The 19,557-nt window shown below is 37.3% G+C and overlaps 1 long non-coding RNA gene across 2 annotated transcripts in view; it reads right to left on the bottom strand.

The window, feature by feature from the left end:
• LOC307056450 overlaps positions 1–19,557 on the bottom strand; it is a 32,959-nt gene that overhangs the window by 6,795 nt on the left and 6,607 nt on the right. Inside the window, exons 2-3 of one of the 2 annotated variants that reach the window (XR_013811010.1) lie at positions 18,698–18,905; positions 16,730–16,958 (exon numbers count right to left, since the gene is read on the bottom strand). This is a non-coding gene — a long non-coding RNA (uncharacterized lncRNA). Of the gene's footprint in view, positions 1–16,729; positions 16,959–18,697; positions 18,906–19,557 lie in introns of those variants that run through there. The other variant, XR_013811009.1, reaches the window with a different exon arrangement.

Below are 19,557 nucleotides of genomic sequence, written 5' to 3'. Positions count from 1 at the left end.
GAGCTGGTGGTGGCGAAGGGGGTGCAGAAAAGATAGGGCTTTTTAGAGTCTCTTTAAGTACTTGTTCCCTTGTGGCTCCCCACCTCTTAGACAGAATCAAGGAAATGTCTAGGCCCAGGCAGTGGAGAATAGGCATTTGGTAGTTTTTGCTAAAGAGTTAAGCTTAAAAGCCTAAAATCTTTATGGACAGAGAGAAATTTTGCTAAATTTCTTCTTTACTACATCAGAGTAATAGATGGATAAATCCAAAGAATTTTCCACAAAGGAAAAGCACCATCAGGATTTGCATAGTTTTTGTTTTGTCTTGTTTTTTAACAAGAGGGAAGGGAAATTACCATTACTATTTTGAATCTGACAAAGACTGGGGTAAAGAGAGGTTAAATGGCTCATTCACGGCAAACCTGGGCTTAAGAGTAGGACAGTCAAGAGTATTCTACATGATGCCCTCGGCCAATCACTTACTCAGAGGAAGGCCAATTATTATTTTTTTAATTAAATTAAATTTATTTATTTATACAGCAAGTTCTTATTAGTTATCTATTTTATACATATTAGTGTATACATGTCAATCCCAATCTCCCAATTCATCCCACCACCACCACCCTTGCCCCGCTTTCCCCCCGTGGTGTCCATACGTTTTTTCTCTACATCTATGTCTCTATTTCTGCCTTGCAAACCGGTTCATCTGTACCATTTTTCTAGATTCTACATATATGTGTTAATTTACGATATTTGTTTTTCTCTTTCTGACTTACTTCACTCTGTATGACAGTCTCTAGGTCCATTCACATCTCTACAAATGACCCAAGTTCATTCCATTTTATATATGTACTACGTCTTTTTTATCCATTCGTCTGTCAATGGGCATTTAGGTTGCTTCCATGACCTGGCTATTGTAAATAGTGCTGCAATGAACATTGGGGTGCATGTGTCTTTTTGAATTATGGTTTTCTCTGGGTATGTGCCAGCAGTAGTGGGATTGCTGGGTCATATGGTAGTTCTATTTTTAGTTTTTTAAGGAACCTCCATATTGTTCTCCATAGTGGTTGTATCAATTTACATTCCCACCAACAGTGCAAGAGGATTCCCTTTTCTCCACACCCTCTCCAGCATTTGTTGCTTGTAGATTTTCTGATGATGCCCATTCTAATTGGTGTGGCTTTCAATACGCTTCCCTGGGGCAGTAGTGATTATCTTCCCAATAGCTTGGGCAGCTTGGTGAAGAAGATCAGAGGCTGACTTCAGCTTTTCATAGCTCTCCATCTTTCTACTTCCTAAATTCCCATTCCTTTTACTTGAGCAGTGGTTCATCAAATATTTAACAGCAGCAGAAGTTTCTCCTAGAAACTTGTTAGAAATGCAAATTCCCAGTTGAGGCTCCGGAAATAATTGTTTTGACAAGCCTTCTGATTCTCGCTAAAGCTCGAGACCCCTTGCTCTCCTTCTGATCTGAGAGAGAGGGAGAGGGGGAAAGAGAGAGAAAGCCCAGGAGAGAATGCTGGAAAGTAAATTCAGAGAGCTGTTTATAGGGGGTTTTTACTGTGGTAACTCACAAATGGTTGGAAAAACCCCACAAATTGAAACATGTAGCTACTTTAAGCACTCTTTAGCAGAAATCAATCTTATTCCCGATCTATTACTTAATAGGTCATTTCCTCATAGGGATGACTAACAGCAATTCATCAGAAAATGCTTTTTATATTTAAATAACACTTTCTGTTCCAAGATGTCAAAATGTTTGACAAGTGGTCAAAATGCAGCTCACTAATATTCTCAACCCCATGGTAGTAAATAACCCACATCTACCATCACTGCTGTTTTCTGGTGATTGCTTGTCTGGGAAAGTTGAAGCGCCTTTGCTATCTCTGTAGAAAGAAAATCACTAAAGGAGAAAACGTCCTTCATCTTGGTTCCCATAGGAAACCAAATTGATAAATTACTCACTGACTTCTATTATTGCATCTCAAGGATAGTTAACAATGCTCATCAAGGAAAAATCCCAAAGAACACTCTTGCCCTATCTCTGATTTACCCTGATTTTGGAAAATCATCTGGCTCAATCTACATTTAATTACAATATGAATGCTACTTAATTCCCTATTACTTCTGATTACACAGGATCAATGCCACTTGAAGAGAAAGAAGCAAAGGTTCACTACATTGGGGTCTCCTTGACAGCCAAGCCTGTGCCTTAGTCATTTTGACTCCCTAGTGACCAGCCTGGTATGTGGAATAGTATATGCGATCAGTAATTATTTCTTGAATGTGTGATGTAGGAATGAGTCAAGATATTTGTAGAGTTGGAGTCATGGATCAAGAGGAGAAAACGTGGTTTAAAAGAAACTACTACAGGGCTTCCCTGGTGGCACAGTGGTTGAGAGTCCGCCTGTCGATGCAGGGGACGCGGGTTCGTGCCCCGGTACGGGAGGATCCCACGTGCCGCCGAGTGGCTGGGCCCGTGAGCCATGGCCGCTGGGCCTGCGCGTCTGGAGCCTGTGCTCCGCAACGGGAGGGACCACATCAGTGAGAGGCTCGCGTACCGGAAAAAAACCCACAAAAAACAAAAAAACTACTACATTCTCAGAAGCCGGTGCTGCAATGAATGCTAATAACAACTTGACAATGTCCTCTGTCATTGCAAATAATGTGATACCAACATCTACTAATCAATCAAAAAAAAGACTTTCAGAATTCAAAATTGGATAGGATTTTGAGCTGGGGATTCCTCTCACCCACCTTTTCTTATGATAAAACTTGGAACTGTAGTGTCAACAGATAATATGCCAGTTTTCCACTTAAAATTGGAAAATTTAATCTAATTTCAGAGGCATGAAATAAAAACTGATGGGCAAATATTAGAATTTCCATCAATGAAAAAGCTTAATTTCTAAAATGCTGAAGGTTAGTTTATCAAAATACTGAAATTGCCTCATATCACAAGTCAAAGCACCCTCTCTTTACTAAATAAGGAGCTATAAAGTTGCACAATTACTGTCAATTTTTTTACTTGGTTTGAAACAAAGTTGCTTGTTTTAAATAAAACAAAGTTCAACTGAAGTGACTATAATATCATCAGTCTTGTAAAACTCCTTGTGTTAGATTTCTTCTATCCCCAAGATGCCAACCATGCATATTAAACTGACTCTTGTTTTTTGCGTATGATTTCTGTACATCTTTCCTATTGGAATTTTCATGTTAAGTACCCTTGCTTAGAGTGTGGATTGTAACCACTCTGTTTAACACTCTATCACCAGTACCTAGAACAGTGCCTGCCACATAACAAACACTTAATAAAATTTCTAAATTATCTTGATTAAAATCCATACTCATCCTAGCTTTAAGCACATGAAGACAGAAATAGGTTCCAACTGCATAAGAACATGTGAATAATCCAGAGAAAATGTTAACTATAAGTACAAATTATCTGTTGATTAAAATACAGAACATGTCTGAGATTTGGAATTACTTCCTAATAACCCTGAGTCAGAGCTGTGGTAAAGGCTTACTGGAGGCATGTTACCATTTTCTGAGTACACATTCAGAAAAGGAAGAAGTTGATGAGAGAGCATGCAAGATTTTCCAGGCTCAAAATGGAACTTGACTCATCTGCATGGAACCATCCGGCGAAACACAGAAGAGCTCACTCTTCTGCTGGATTAAGCTCACCCTGGTGGAACGGAATGGAACAGAAACAAGAGACTGAGGTCTAGGTTTTGAGGATCTTCACTCCACTTACCTGCTTTCACAGGACCAGGCAATGGACAAGAAGAAATGTGCAACTGTTGCTGTGTACCTCTAAACAAATACAGTCACCCTATGTAATAGAATGTGTCATAAATCTGACCAATTAGAATAATTCCTCCATTCTTGGTGGAGTAGCTCTGATAGAAATGGACAGAGCTGGGCTCGGGGTGGGAAGGGGGTGGTTTCCTTCTGTTACAAGCTCTAAACTTTCTTCAATTTTCCTATGATTTAAGCCTAACTAAAATTTATGGACTTTTGAAAAAGAGTAGGTACTAAAATTAAGTAAGCTGAGAGTGTTGAGGGTGAAAAAAATGATAACAAATTTAAGAAAATGTAGAATTATTACTATGAGAATTACCAGAACTGTGTTTGCTCCAAATACGAGCCTGCTATAGCATTTTAATTAGGAATAGAATTAAACAGAAATTCACTTGCTGTCACCATCTGATAATATTACCAGAGACTTCCCTTAAGGAAATTTAAAATTATTTATTCTATGTAAATCTCTACAAGTCCTTAATTTCAACCTTATTATAAGAAATAACACACAGTATCAACAAGCTGGCAGAATTTTGACAATTCTCCTGCCTCCCTCCATTCCGCCTGCTTTTCCTCTTTCCCTCCCTCCCTTTCCCTCCTCTTCCCTCACTCCCTTTCTTTCCACAAAGCAAGGAAATGGGTATATAGCAAATAGTAGGGATCACACGCTCTCAATTACAGGGCTTGGGAATGTGGACTCTCACAAAAACAGACTTGATTTTAAATACTGTATCTGTGCCTTACTAATTTAATCATTCTGTGCCTCAGTTTGTCTGGCTGTAAAATAGGTGCAAACAGTACCTACCTCTTAGGATTGTTGTGAGGGGGGATTCCAACTGGTTTTAAAATAGTATTTAGCACAGAGGAAGCATAATAATTATTATTTTTCACTTCTCTGAATATATAAAACATTTAGTATTGGGATTCATAGTCTCAAAATCTAACACTCACTGATGTGAACATCTGATTAGCTAAATGGAGAAAAACATTGTTATAGTAATTATTTCTTTAGTTTCTCGTTTTGTTTTTTTAACTGAAAACCAGAATCACAATTTCTTGTTATTATCTGTTATCAATGAACAGTATAAGACTATAATATTACTTTTGACAAGGCACTGAATATTCGAAATGAAGAAAACTAAGAAATAGTAGTAAATAAAACTTTTCTTGTGCTAATCCCAAGTGAAAGATGAAATTAATGATGATATATATGTGGAAACTCTGGAGAAGTCATATAGAAAGAACCTCAAGTACTTGAGGCACACTTGAAATTCAAATGACACTAAATGACTAATTCTTAAATCAAGAACCCTTCACTAAAATTAAAAACACAAATGCGTTCTTTTTCTTGATTTCTTGTAGGAAGTGAAAGAGTACTTGGTAGGTGTCAGACTATTTTAAAAAGCAGGTTATAGAGATGATATTTCAGGAGTGTAAAAATACTAAGGCGGATCTCATAAATGATTGGTATATTATTTAATTCAGGTTAGCATCAGAATTGTCAATGTTTCTTTATTAAGCAATGCAATCCTTTAGGTAGGAAGCATGGTTCTTTGGAGAAGTTGATAGACACAAGATACACAAACTGGAATATGGTGAAAAAACAGACAGTAAAGATTTTTTTAAATTAAACCTAGGAATTATTTAACATGGCCATTTCTTTGGGTTGAAGAAAGAAATTCATATAGATTTTCCTGGTTCAGGTTCCAGTGAGGTCTATAGGCAAATTTGCAACTAGAGCAAGATTCAGACCTATTTCCATTTTTGTGCTTACGTCTTAAATATGTCCAGTTCCTAGAGCATAGAGGAAAGCACTAGATTGGCCATGGCATGAAACAGGTTAGAATTCTGGCCCTGCCACTTAATAACTGTGTACGGCTTAAATGGGCAATTTGCTAAACTTCATGAATTTCAATTCCCACCCTCCAACCCCCACCCTGGGCAAAATGAGTATAATCCTTTTTCTACCAACTCTAGAGAGTTAGGATGGTCTGAGGAGAAAATGTACATAAAAGTGCTTTGAAAATTATTTAATGCTTTAAAAATATTATTTATCATTATTTCAAGATGAGGGAAAACTCCCCCTCCACTAATATATTCAGTTTTTTATGGCCAGCTAGATCTTCCAGAAAGCTACATAAAAACTGGACATTTTAACAATACTCGGCAATGTTTAGATGTAAAAAAAAAATTATCCAAACTGGTACATTTCTTCTTAAACAGTTCTAAAAGTAATATATACATATTGCAATGAATTTGGAAATACAGAATGAGAATGGGAGGAAGTAAAGGTCACCCTGACTCTCTTATGTCTTGAGTTAACCATTGATAAATAATTTTTAAATTTTCTTTGGGTCTTTTTTCTCTATGTGTGTGATATTCAAAACCAAGTTGTGAATATGCTATATTTATTATTTAACATTCTTCTCTTCTCACTTGACATTTTACAAAAAACAATTTTAATTTGTTAGTTTCTGTATTGTTTCCGATTCTAAGCATCATAAAATACTTAATAGTGAAGATTACCTATGAGCTATTATGTAAAAAAAAGTTCAGCATATATAACCTAAATAAATATATTAGAAATTCATATGCTTTAAAGCAGTGATCCCCAACCGTTTTGGAACAAGGGACCGGTTTCCCGGAAGACAATTTTTCCACCAACAGGGTGGGCGGGGGAGGATAGTTGGTTCAGGCTGTAATGGGAGCGATGGCGAGCCATGGGGAGCAGCAGATGAAACTTCACTCGCTCACCCGCCGCCCACCTCCTGCTGTGCGGCCCAGTTCCTAACACAGCCAGGGGGTTGGGGACCCCTGCTTTAAAGGATATCCCTATGTTTTTATGTGATTGACCATTTCAAAAGTTTCATAGACAATTCCAATATTTATATTTAATTAAAGACCATGAAACTTTTTTTTAGTATTTTAAAATAAAAGATAGTTAAAGATTACTTCATTTAAAAGCTAATAACAAACCTCTAGAACACTTCCTTCTACTTAAGTGAGGTGTTAGATTAAAAAAGCACTATAGAAATATAGATTATACTTGACTTTAAATAAAAATCTGAATAAATACTATAGAATTGTTATCTCCCCTTTATTCTGTTAATAATTGGTAATAGGAATATTATGGAGAATGATTGAAGCTTAATAGTCATATGTCAATTACCAAGATCACATCTGTGTGGTACAATGAATTTGCAAAGGTAGACTATCAAATATATTTTATTGTCAAAGGTGGTCTGCCAACTGGCAAGTCATTTAGTAAGTTATGCTCTAAAATATATCATTTACTGATACCCAAGAGACATCTCGGTATGTCATTAATAGTGCAGAAACTCTAAGCCAGGGATATTTTTGCCTTTATAATTAATTTGAGACAGCAGCTAATAAAAACCAGAATAATAACAGTAGTAACCTTCAAATTAATTTTGACCCTAAGCTATAGCAATTTCAACAGAAGTTAGTATATTTACATACCAAATTAAAATTCCTAAACTTGTATTACAATTGATGCAATGTTTTTATGAAATACTACCTGTATAATATTTCATTAAAATAATAAAATGAGAACAATATAGAAATGTCATAAATGTTTGTGTCCTAGAAAGTATTTAGAGGGAATTTCTGGTAGTATAAATTAATACATGATTATTATTATTAATCATATTACTTTTATTTATAAAGCATCCAAACATACACATCTGTAATCTTATATGTCTTTACCATCAAGAGAAATATATTCCAGAATTAATTTTAAAAACACTGCTTTTACTGTGCTTATGTTTTCTAGTTGAGAAGTCTGGACTTTAAGCATTTTTAAATTATAGAACTAATCAGAAAGCAGGAGGAAACCAACAATACAACTGATGGCATTTGTTAATATAAACCTTTGTGTAAAAATGTTATGAAACTAAGAATGGAAAAAGAAGAGAATTATTAATCAACAAATGGCTGTTTTTAAAAATCTAGTTAATAGTATACTACCAGGGTTATTCTCTTACTTGAAAAAATTACAGTATATTAGGTTGTCCTAATTTGGAACTATGTAACTGCCACTCTCATGTTTCTAGTTTTACTAGAAGAGTGCATTTTTTTGGTATAAGCGTAAGAAAAAAAAAAAAAAAACTGGAACATTCCATAGTGCGGTTTCCTTCCTCCCTTTCCCCAACAGAAAAAATAAGAAATACTGTACCTAACCAACAGATCTGATGATTCCAAAAGGGACAAGTCTCTATTCTGAAACACTATTCAAGTCAGAACATTCCAAATTACGATTTTGTGAGACACTGGAAAATTATGGCATGAAAAATAGAAGAATATTTCTAATGCACTATAAAATGTATTCCTCAAAGCAAAAGAGCTAATGGAAGGCCAGAGCACTTAATGGATAAAATATAATCAAATGAAACAGAAGCATGTTCCAAGCTGAAAGGCAACAATATCACTATTCTCACATAATTGGATAGTAGACATAACCCAGTAAGATCAGGTTTAAAAACAGGTAAATATATATAAATACACATATGTATAAATAACATATATAGCACCTGAAGTAAATACATCTTCGTATTCATATATTAAAGAATCACTTTGAAATTTAAAAATATTTTTTTAACTATTGAAAAATAAACAGCTAGTGAAAAAATAAGTTTTCTTTGCAAAACTTGACTCTGGAAACAAAGATTCTTCAAATGCTTCTCCAAGAACTTGTCTCTTTATTTTAAATATAACCAAATAAAAAAATAAAATATATAATCAAATATTTGAAATAGAGGGCAAATGTTCATGAAAGCAGACATATATACATGCATATATATGCATATATATATTTATACACATAATTGGATAATATAATTAATATATATAATACACATAAAACACACATCTTCCTGAACTTACTATGGCATTGCATCCTGATAAACCCATCATCAATTGAAAATATCATAAATTGTAAATGCTTATAGTACACCCAATCTACCAACCGTCATAGTTTAGCCTAGTCTACCTTAAATGTGCTCAGAACACTCACATTAGCCTAAAGTTGGGCAAAATCATCTAACACAAAGCCTATTTTATAAGAATCTGTTGAATATCTCATTTGTTTTATTGAATACTGTACTGAAGGTGAAAACCAGAACGGTTGTAAGTGTGTCAGTTGTGATCGAGTCGCTGAGTGGGAGGAGTGGCTTGCTGCTGCTGCCCAGCATCACAAGAGAGCATCATGCTGCATATCAGTAGTCTGGGAAAAGTATAGTTTCTACTCTAAATTCAAAGTAGACTTTGAAAAAATGAAAAAATTCAAACTATAGTTTCTACTAAACGAGTATCACTTTCACACCATGGTAAAGTTGAAAAATCGCTAAGTTGAACCATTGTAATTCGGGGAATGTCTGTATATAAATTTTTGTATAATATATGTGTATACGTGTATGCACCTGTATATTTCAAACAGGAATTTAGACTGTTTGCTACATCTCTTCTTAGAAGCAGACTATGCCCCAAATCTATGCCTCAAGCCTTTGGTGAATAGCTAATGAATTCAGTATTCAAACAGGGATTAAAAATATTGACTTGGAAATTCAGGACAAACTTACTACTAAAAATGTTTTACACTTTTTACTTAAAAGAACATAGTTAGGTACACATGATTAGACTCTACCAACTGAAATAAATTATTGCCGATTTGGCTACAGTTGTTGATCACCACAAAATTCTCTCTTGTGGACAACTATGGCTTACATATTAAATGGAAGGCTTTAGGCAGTTTTTGTACTTGTTTCCTTAGACCTAAATGGTCCACATAATGATAAAAAGTCAAATAAGAAAAAAATGTAAAATTATGTGCTTTTCAAGCCCAACAAAATTGTTATCATACTAAAGCTCATCTGTGTACTAACAGTGCAGTTTTTATAGGCAGGTGTTTCTGGTACTAAAGTTTTCACGTTAATTGAGGCTCTATTTTTGATTTCAGTTTAAAGTTGTTGCTAGTGATTGAATCTACTCAGTAGTGCACTTTTATGAATAAGACTCTGAATATTAAAATTCTTACATGTACTCTCTAAATTCATTGAGATTCAGTCAAATAGAAAGATATCATATACCAAGAAGATTCCCTTGTATATGATGTACAATGGAGTAACAGATTAATTTTCCTTTTTGGACAACTTAATGATATTGATTAACATTAAAAAACTTCAACAGTTACATATTTAAAAAAAAAGATTGGGGTACGAGGCAGATAATTAGTAGTATTACCTTTAACGGCTTTTGTTAGAGGAAGTGAATGTTAACAACTCTTTATAAATTAAAGTTGCCCTCTCCCAGGAACTTCAATACTGTATCAGAAAAAAATAAAATAAAATTGTCAACTATTGCTTTTAAGAAAGGGAACAATTCCCATTTTCTATAACATTACTTCTGAAATCAACACCCTTATTCAACAACCTCGATATCATTTCTGATAATGAGTCAGTGAAAAGAGTGATTAGACAAATGGTACAATTCAGAAAGAAAATAAGATGCAGACAGAAATTCAGAAAGAAAATAAGATGCCACGTGAGTTTTCCCAGGTCATCCAATCAACTCCTGGCAGAGTTAAAAATAGAAGCTAAGACTAATTCCCACAGCTACTGCCAGATCAGAGCCTGACAACTTTGCATTGTGGTAGCTTCAACCTCTCCTGCTACTGGGATTACCTGCATTGAGACATCTTCCTATGAGGTTCAGTCATTTCAAGGTTTGCTTTAAAATGGAGAGGGGTAGGAAAAGGTTCATAATTTTAGGGAAAATCTGTGGTAATGAGATCTCATTGTAAACTGCTCACGAGAATTAGAAAGATAAAAACTGGAAATGTTTACTAACCCTTACTATGTCTCAAACACTGCAATAAGTTCCCTTTTATGTTATCTTGTTTAATCTTCACAACAACCCTGTGATTTTCCTGTTTTAAATATGCAGAAACAATTCACAGTGGTTAAGTAACTTACCCTAAGTCATAGAGGTAGAAAACAATAGAGGTAGGATTCAAACTAGGTGAGGTTCAAAGTTCAAATTCACTTCCTGAAAAACATGATTAGAACATAAATGGTAGCCAAAACTCCCCAAAATAAACTAAAAGATTAAAAGAAAGAGAGAAAGGAGGGGAGGAGGGCCTTGTGAGCTGCATACCTTAAAAATAATGTTTAGACTTTTGGATTGATCTTAAAAATGACCAAAAGCTAGCTGCCTGAGAGCTCTAAGAATAAAATTATTAACAAACTAAACAAAAAACATTGATTTTTATACTCACTTTGAGATCAACCCAATTGCTTTCCTTTCATAACACTGTACTGCCATTTTATTTCATTTTCTATTATATTTATTAAGGGATATTTTAAAGACAAGTATTTTGCCTAGCAGGTTAATGATTTTTTTTTTCTTCTAAACAATGACCAAGATGCCAATCCGCCTCCCCTTATTCAATGGACTAATTAGTGTCAGATCATTTTAGGGTCATATTTAATTTTTGTGGTGAAATAGTGATTTCACAAACCCTGTGAAGATGTTACACATCCACTATAACATGCATGCAGGTGGAAAAAATTTTCAACTGATGTAGATTTTGCTTTCTCTATGAGTGTATTCTTCACAATCAATGAGATAGAAAAAGACATAGAGATAAGAGAACTGTTGACTAATATTTTCTTATCAAAATCTGTATCTTGGGCTTCCCTGGTGGCGCAGTGGTTAAGAATCTACCTGCCGGGGCTTCCCTGGTGGCGCAGTGGTTGAGAGTCCGCCTGCCGATGCAGGGGACACGGGTTCGTGCCCCGGTCTGGGAAGATCCCACATGCCGCGGAGCGGCTGGGCCCATGAGCCATGGCCGTTGGGCCTGCGCGTCCGGAGCCTGTGCTCCGCAACGGGAGAGGCCACAACAGTGAGAGGCCCACATACCGCAAAAAAAAAAAAAAAAAAAAAGAATCTACCTGCCAATGCAGGAGACATGGGTTCGAACCCTGGTCTGGGAAGATCCCACATGCCGCAAAGCAACTAAGCCCATGCGTCACAACTACTGACCCTGTGCTCTAGAGCCCACAAGCCACAACTACTGAGACCGTGCGTCGCAACCGCTGAAGCCGGTGTGCCCTAGAGCCCGTGCTCTGCAACAAGAGAAGCCACCGCAATGTGAAGCCCACGCCGCAATGAAGAGTAGCCCCCGCTCCCCGCAACTAGACAAAGCCCATGCACAGCAATGAAGAACCAACACCACCAGAAATAAATAAATAAATAAATAACTTAAAAAAAATAAAATCTGTGTCTTGCATTTTCAGTTTTCTAAAAGTTCAAATCCATTGTGGTTGAAAAAAGAAGAGTAATGTCATATGTTTTCTTGTCCTGGGAAAATGGACTGTGCTTGGTTGAGTGTGTTTATTTATTTATTTTTTTATTGCCAAAATTTCTTTTTTATCATTTTTATATCTACTAGTACTTATTTGAATTCTACTCAGTTTTTTTTAATCTTTGTTGGAATACAATTGCTTTACAATGGTGTGTCAGTTTCTGCTTTATAACAAAATGAATCAGTTATACATATGTTCCCATATCTCTTCCCTCTTGCATCTCCCTCCCTCCCACCCTCGTTTTCCCACCCCTCTAGGCGGTCACAAAGCACTGAGCTGATCTCCCTGTGCTATGCGGCTGCTTCCCACTAGCTATCTACTTTAAGTTTGGTAGTGTATATATGTCCATGCCACTCTCTCACTTTGTCACAGCTTACCCTTCTCCCTCTCCATATCCTCAGGGCCATTCTCTAGTAGGTCTGTGTCTTTATTCCCATCTTACCCCTAAGTTCTTCATGACATTTTTTTTTCTTAGATTCCATATATATGTGTTAGCATACGGTATTTGTCTTTCTCTTTCTGACTTACTGGTTGAGTGTCTTGAACTGCTCAAACTTTAAGGTCCATCACCTCTAATTTGCACCTTACCAAAACCTCAGACAAGAAACAGGAGAAAGGGTAGTGCCATCCATAATTCATTCCCACCACACCTACAAAAATAGTCACAAGGAACTTGTGTAGAATACCAATTCTTTTGTATTAGGAAGGCAGTTTTCAAAATTAAATGGTATTGGTTCATTTTGTTGTTTAATAAATATCTTGCAAATGCCTATAATAAAGCCAAATACCAAACTGACCATTTAAGTTGCAGAAATTTTTACGTTCTTGATATTTTACTATTTTAAAGTAACAGTTTACATTTGAGTGCTTACCATAATATATAATACCAATAAGCTCCCTAGAAATCTAAACATTTATAAAATACACCAAATGCTACTGTCTCATGCCTTGCTTTGCAATCCTGGATTGCTTTCTACTATGGAGATGATGTAAGAAATATAAGCTAGGGACTTCCCTGGTGGCACAGTGGTTGGGAGTCCGCCTGCCAATGCAGGGGACACGGGTTCGAGCCCTGGTCTGGGAAGATCCCACATGCCGCGGAGCGACTGAGCCCGTGCGCCACAACTACTGAAGTCCGTGTGCCTAGAGCCTGTGCTCCACAACAAGAGAAGCCCCCCTCGCTATAACTAGAGAAAGCCCACACGCAGCAATGAAGACCCAACACAGCCAAAAATAAATAAATTAAATAAATATATTTAAAAAAAAAAAAAAAAAAAAAAAAAAAAAAAAAAAAAAAGAAATATAAGCTAGATATCTCTTCTACGGGATCACCAGCCATGTCTCAACTAACTTTTATCAGTGGAGACTCTCAATACATACATATTTATTTATTATAAAACTCTTCGGTACTGATCATTAGGTAATTCTGGTAAATGTGGGCACGTAATAATAGTTAAGAATGTCAGCCCCATTTCATTTCAGCTTGATCCACTGCAGAAAAGCACAAATTAGATGAAAGCAATTTCCCCAAGAACAACTCACTTCCTTGAGATGAGAGATAGATAAACTTGGATGAACAATGATTTGTCACAATTTATTTTTGAGGGTAGTGGTTTAAAAAAAGTGCTAATGTAATGTTTTCGGAATGAATTCTTTTAAAAATGCATTAATTCTCCAGTGAATATAGTTTATAATTAAAAACCTATACATGTAATTTTACTTTTCTAAATTTTTACATATATAACAAATATTGAAATCTTAAAATCTTCATTATCTTTAAAATTTGATGGCCTTTAAATCTGAATTTGGATTTGGTGAGTCTGACGGATTATTCTTAGTGACTCTATTGGGTACCACCAATTCAGATTCCACATTATTTCTGCAAGTGTCAGAAGCATTAAGTTTTGTGAATGGATAGAGGGTATTAGCATCCTGGTGGTTTTTCACTACATTGAGATGACCAGAGAGCCTGAGTGTGAAAGATCATGGAGAGGAGTGTAAGAAATGGCACTAAAGGTATCACTGACTTCTCTCTATTTACTCAGATTCTGCAGTATACAACAGAAGGAACAAAGCAGGTTGTGTTGCTGCTACTGTTGCAATGACCAAGGATCCTCAGTCTCATAGCCATTGCAGTCCATTGTTTAAGATGTGAGCTTGTTGTTGCTTATTCGGCAAAAGTCAGAATGCTTATTTGTTTTATGTCTGTTTTTTAATGAGGGTTTGATGAGACAGCAATAAAGACAAAAGTAAATAGGAGAAATGTTTATTAATAGGTCCCTCCATCCCTATCAACCAAAGAAAAGGCATACCTTAAAATATTGTTGTGAAATGTCGAGGGTGTGTCTGTCTGTGTTCTTGCCACCCTTCACCTTTAAGTAGCTTTTCAAAAATACGTTATAAACATGTTGTTTCATCCTTGCCCTTTTAGCCTGTTAATGTCTAATTTAAGTAAAGCAGGATGCAATCCCCAGCAAGTTATCTGTTTCTCCTTTCTTGGACCATGCAAATCAAAACAGTCTTCTTCTAAGGAGGGTAGTGAAAAGTTGTGCCAATTGTGTTCATACTTCAGCTATTCCAACATTCTTTAGTTTAGCTTAAATGAGACATTCTCATCTTTGGGCTTTAATTATTCTGTTTAAAAATAAAAGTTAAAAGATACTCTAAAGAGAAACTAAGAAAAAATACAACCAAATAAAAGATTTACCATAATGCAGGTACATAAATATGAACTAAAAATACTTTTAAATTAAAAATTAATCTTTTTATTTTAAAAATTAATCTAATTAAAATTACAGATTAGGCTGGATAGAATTGATCCATTGCTGAAGCTTAAAAACAAACTAGCTATAAATGTTACTAGTTTTCTACACTGTTGTTACAAGACTTGACTGACATCCGTGATGTACTCTGTAATATTTCTCAAATGATGAAATGTGTGATCCAGAGACTTGAAATATTTCAATACTTGTGTATAGGAATTTTCTTCCATGAACTAGAAATGAAAAAAGTGAGAATGTTTCCTTACTCAAATCACATTAAGTGGATTCCCTTATATTACTTGCATTCATTTTTAAGATAGTCATAAATGGTTACATAAAATACAGGAATATTATCTGTTGAAGAAGTTGATGGTTTTTTTTTTTTTTTTTTTTTTTTGCGGTAGGCGGGCCTCTCACTGTTGTGGCCTCTCCCCTTGCGGAGCACAGGCTCCGGAGCACAGGCTCAGTGGCCATGGCTCACGGGCCCAGCCGCTCCGCGGCATGTGGGATCCTCCCAGACCGGGGCACGAACCCGTGTCCCCTGCATCGGCAGGCGGACTCTCAACCACTGCGCCACCAGGGAAGCCCCAAGTTGATGGTTTTTATAGTCAATGTATGTATTCAAATTATAAATGTTTCTGCATAATCTCTGACCCAACAATACCATTCCATGCCACTCCAAGAATTCTTCCATCAAAAGTAAAAGCTCCAGTACATAAAGACATGAACCTCTATGTCCATTACCACATTTCTTGAAATCATAAAACTGTTTGGAACTTAATAAATGTTTATCAATGGGTTTTGACTGAATGAAATTATGGCTCACTCATAGTACACATTACTGGGCATCTACTAAAGGTAATACGGTAGTGATATATGCTAGATATCATTAATATAATAGAAACATAATGTACTAAAAGTGTTTTGCAACTAAAAATCACTATACATTGTATGGCTTTATAAAGGAATGAAATGCTGCTACGTGCTATAACATGCATAAACTTTGAAAACATTATGTTAAGTGAAAGAAGCCAGACACAAAAGGACAACTATTGTATGATTCCACTTATATGAGGTAGTTAGAATAGGCAAATTATAAACCCAGAAAATAGAATAGAGTTAACCAGAGGCTAAGGGGAGGGGAGAAATAAGGGGTTATTGTTTAGTGAGTACAGTTTCTGTTTGGGATAATAAGAAAGGTCTTAAAATGGATAATGGTAATGGTTGCTCAACATTGTGAATGTACTTAATACCAATAAATGATACACTTAAAAATGGTTAAAATGGTAAATTTTACATTATGGGACATTTTACCAAAATAAAAATACACTATAAAGTAAAGTAAAAATTTACCTCCTACTAGGCATACTATGAAGTTTGCATAAAATTGCACTTATTTTAGGAGCTTATATGGTTATTATCATATTTGGGGACATGTAAAGAAAGCAACAGCTTAAGTAGTCCTCTTGAGTTCTTTCTCTCCATCTTTCCAACCCGGTGTTTTCCAGATTAATGGTTTTGTCACGCCTCTCTTTGAATACTAGCATCAGTAGGAATGCTAGCTAGTACTGGTTTCCTTAAGTATCAGCGAAAAATTTTAATGTATTTTTATGCTGGTAATTGTTTTAGAACCTGGGAGGGATGTCATTGTTTTCTTAACTTGGCAAAAGCAAATATATTACTGTAGACAGCATTACTAGAAAGAAATAGTAACTTTGAAGTAGACATATGTCCATCCTAAGAAAACTGAATATATTTCAAAGCAGACCACACCACTCAACTGCTGGCAATGTTCTTCCACATACTTGGCGGTATACTACTCGAAGTCTGAGAACTGTTTCTTTTTTGTAAAAATGATTTTGATTGGAAAACCCTGAATAAATCCTTTGGAGTGTGTAACGTTTAGAGCTCCTTCTGGGATTCCTTTTCCATGAATCAAGGTTCTTTGATTCACTATCCTCCTTGGCACTTGCTTCCTAGTCATCTCAGCAGCCTTTGTGCCAGTGCTAAGGAAGAGCTCCCATTTTAGGTCCTAAAGCAGGGAGAACAATAAAAGGAGAACCTCATTTCAAGTACCAGAAATGTCTGGGCTATAAAGGACACACATATTGTCAAAGTAAGCCCAGAGTGGGGTGACATCACCAAGGTCATTCCTGGCTCCGCGTCCCCCCCACAGGAGGAACAACTAACAATTATTTGGAAACAGGACACTATTTGAGAGAATCCTAGAACATGGAGGTGAGGCTGAAGCACCCCCGTGCACCACAGAGACCAAGACAGACTGCATTAGAAGGGTGAGAGAAGGAGCTACACGTTGACCACACTGCCCCTCCCCCAGGCCAGTGGAGCACCATGGGTGAGGTCTCCCGTGAACCTCTGGTTCCTCCAGTAGGAGAAGAGAACTGGGGGACAGCAAGCACCACCACTAGCATTGGGGTTGCTTTGTGGGAGCCACTGCTCTAATCTGCTCCACTGGGATTGCAGGGGAATCTGCAGGGTTTGACCACTAAAAGTTGGACTGTGATGAAGGGGGAAGGGGCATGCAACAGCCAGCACATGGATTGTGACAGATGGAATTCATACCTGCAGTGCCCAAGTAGGGATCACAAAGGGCATCTTTGCTTATCTACAGAGCCAGGTTGGCGGGGCACTACAACCAGGGAACTCAGGGTACAGATCCACCTGATACGCATCTGGCCCTTGAACCTGGTTTGCCCATAGCCAGGGAAAGAGCAGAGTCACAGCCCACCCACTGTGGACAGTGTCTTCTGGCCATCTGACCAAAAGGGCTGGCAATAAATCCTGGAAGCTATTTGGCCCAGTCGTGCTCCAGCCAAGAGGCAGGCAGCCAGAGCTCATCACTGGCTCTGGTACAAAGCAGAGCCAGTATCAGGTGTGGAGGGATCCGGTACCATGCACAGGCACGGAGATTAATTCATATCCAAGGCTGAGAGGAGCTCCCAGCTCCTCCCAACTGGGGAGCCTGTTTGAGAAATTAAGAGTAGCCTGGAGTGGCCCCTTCTCATCCCACCCAGGCAAAGGAACTGGGACTAGCCCCATCCCATCTGCTGTGGAGAGTGTCTTCCTGGCCCATCTGACTAGAAGGATTGGTGACAACTCCTAGAAACTGTGCGGCCCAGCAGTGCTCAAGCCTAGAGAAGGGTAGGCAGAGCTGACAGTCTGCAAAGCCAAGCCAGTAGCCTTGTTCAGCCACAGAACGTGGAGTGTGGATCAGCTTGAGTTAAGACAACAAAGAGCTTTACTGGCTTTAGAGCTGCTTCTCCTGCTGCACCCAGGCAGGAAATCTAATTCATAGCCCTACTCATCACTGAATACAGCCTTCAGCATGTCCAACTGGGGAACCTAACCAGAGAACATGGGAAGCTGTACAGCCCATTAAACAGCCCAAGATACAGTGGCACTTGAACAGACAGCACAGCCTGTGGCCTCCCCCATCTGCAGGGCAAAACCAGTGCCCTCACCTGACCAGGGAATTAAGTGCACACTCTGGCCTGATTTGGGTTCCCAAACAATGAACTATACAGGCTCTGGGTCCTGTCCAGAGCCAGGTCCTATACAAGCTCTGATTCTCTGCCAGGAAACTAATTCATAGCCCCATGTACTACTACTACTGAATATAATACCCAGTAAAGTCTGGAGGAAGAGCCCAATTATTCACATATGCAGATACCAATGTAAGGAATCAAGGATCACAAAAATTGGGCAAATATGACACCACCAAAGGAAAGTAATAAAACTCCAATAACTGACCTTAAAAAAATGAAGATCTGGGCTTCCGTGGTGGCGCAGTGGTTGAGAGTCCGCCTGCCGATGCAGGGGGCGCGGGTTCGTACCCCGGTCCGGGAGGATCCCACATGCCGCAGAGCGGGCTGGGCCCGTGAGCCATGGCCACTGAGCCTGCACGTCCGGAGCCTGTGCTCTGCAATGGGAGACGCCACAACAGTGAGAGGCCCACACACTGCAAAAAAAAAAAAAGAATACCTATGAACTGGCAAAGAATTCAGAATAATCCTCCTAAGGAAGTTTAGTAAACTACAAGAAAGCACAGACAGCTAAGTGAAATTAGGAAAACAATGCATGAACAAGACAAGAAGTTTGACAAGGAAATAGCAACATCAAAAAAACAGGAGCACTAGATTTTAAAAATACAATAACTGAACTGAAGAATTCAATAGAAAGTTTCAAAGGTAGATTCGACCATGCAGAAGAAAGAATCAGCAAACTGGAGGATAGAACTTTAGAAATTACCCAGTGAAAGGAACAAAAAGGAAAAGAATAAAAAGAGTGAAGAAAGCCTATGGAAATTATGGGACACAATAAAGTAAACAATGTTCATGTCATGGGAATTCCAGAAAAAGAAAAGAGAGAGAGAAAAGGAAAAAAAGTATATTTAAAGCAATAATGGATGAAACCTTCCCAAACCTAGGATGAGAAATGGACATCCATATCCATGAAGCCCAAAGAAGCCCAAATAGGTTGAACTCAAATAGGGCTACTCTGAGACACATTGCAATTAAATCATCGAAAGTCAAAAACAAAGAAAGAATTTTAAGACCAGCAAGAGAAAAGAGAGAAGTTACATATGAGGGAACCCTGGGATAATTGGATAT

Source organism: Hyperoodon ampullatus (genome assembly GCF_949752795.1).
Source record: "Hyperoodon ampullatus genome assembly, chromosome: 7".
NCBI lineage: Eukaryota > Metazoa > Chordata > Mammalia > Artiodactyla > Ziphiidae > Hyperoodon > Hyperoodon ampullatus.
Note: the sequence above shows the minus strand (reverse complement) of the source record. Positions and strands in the feature narration are given on the sequence as shown.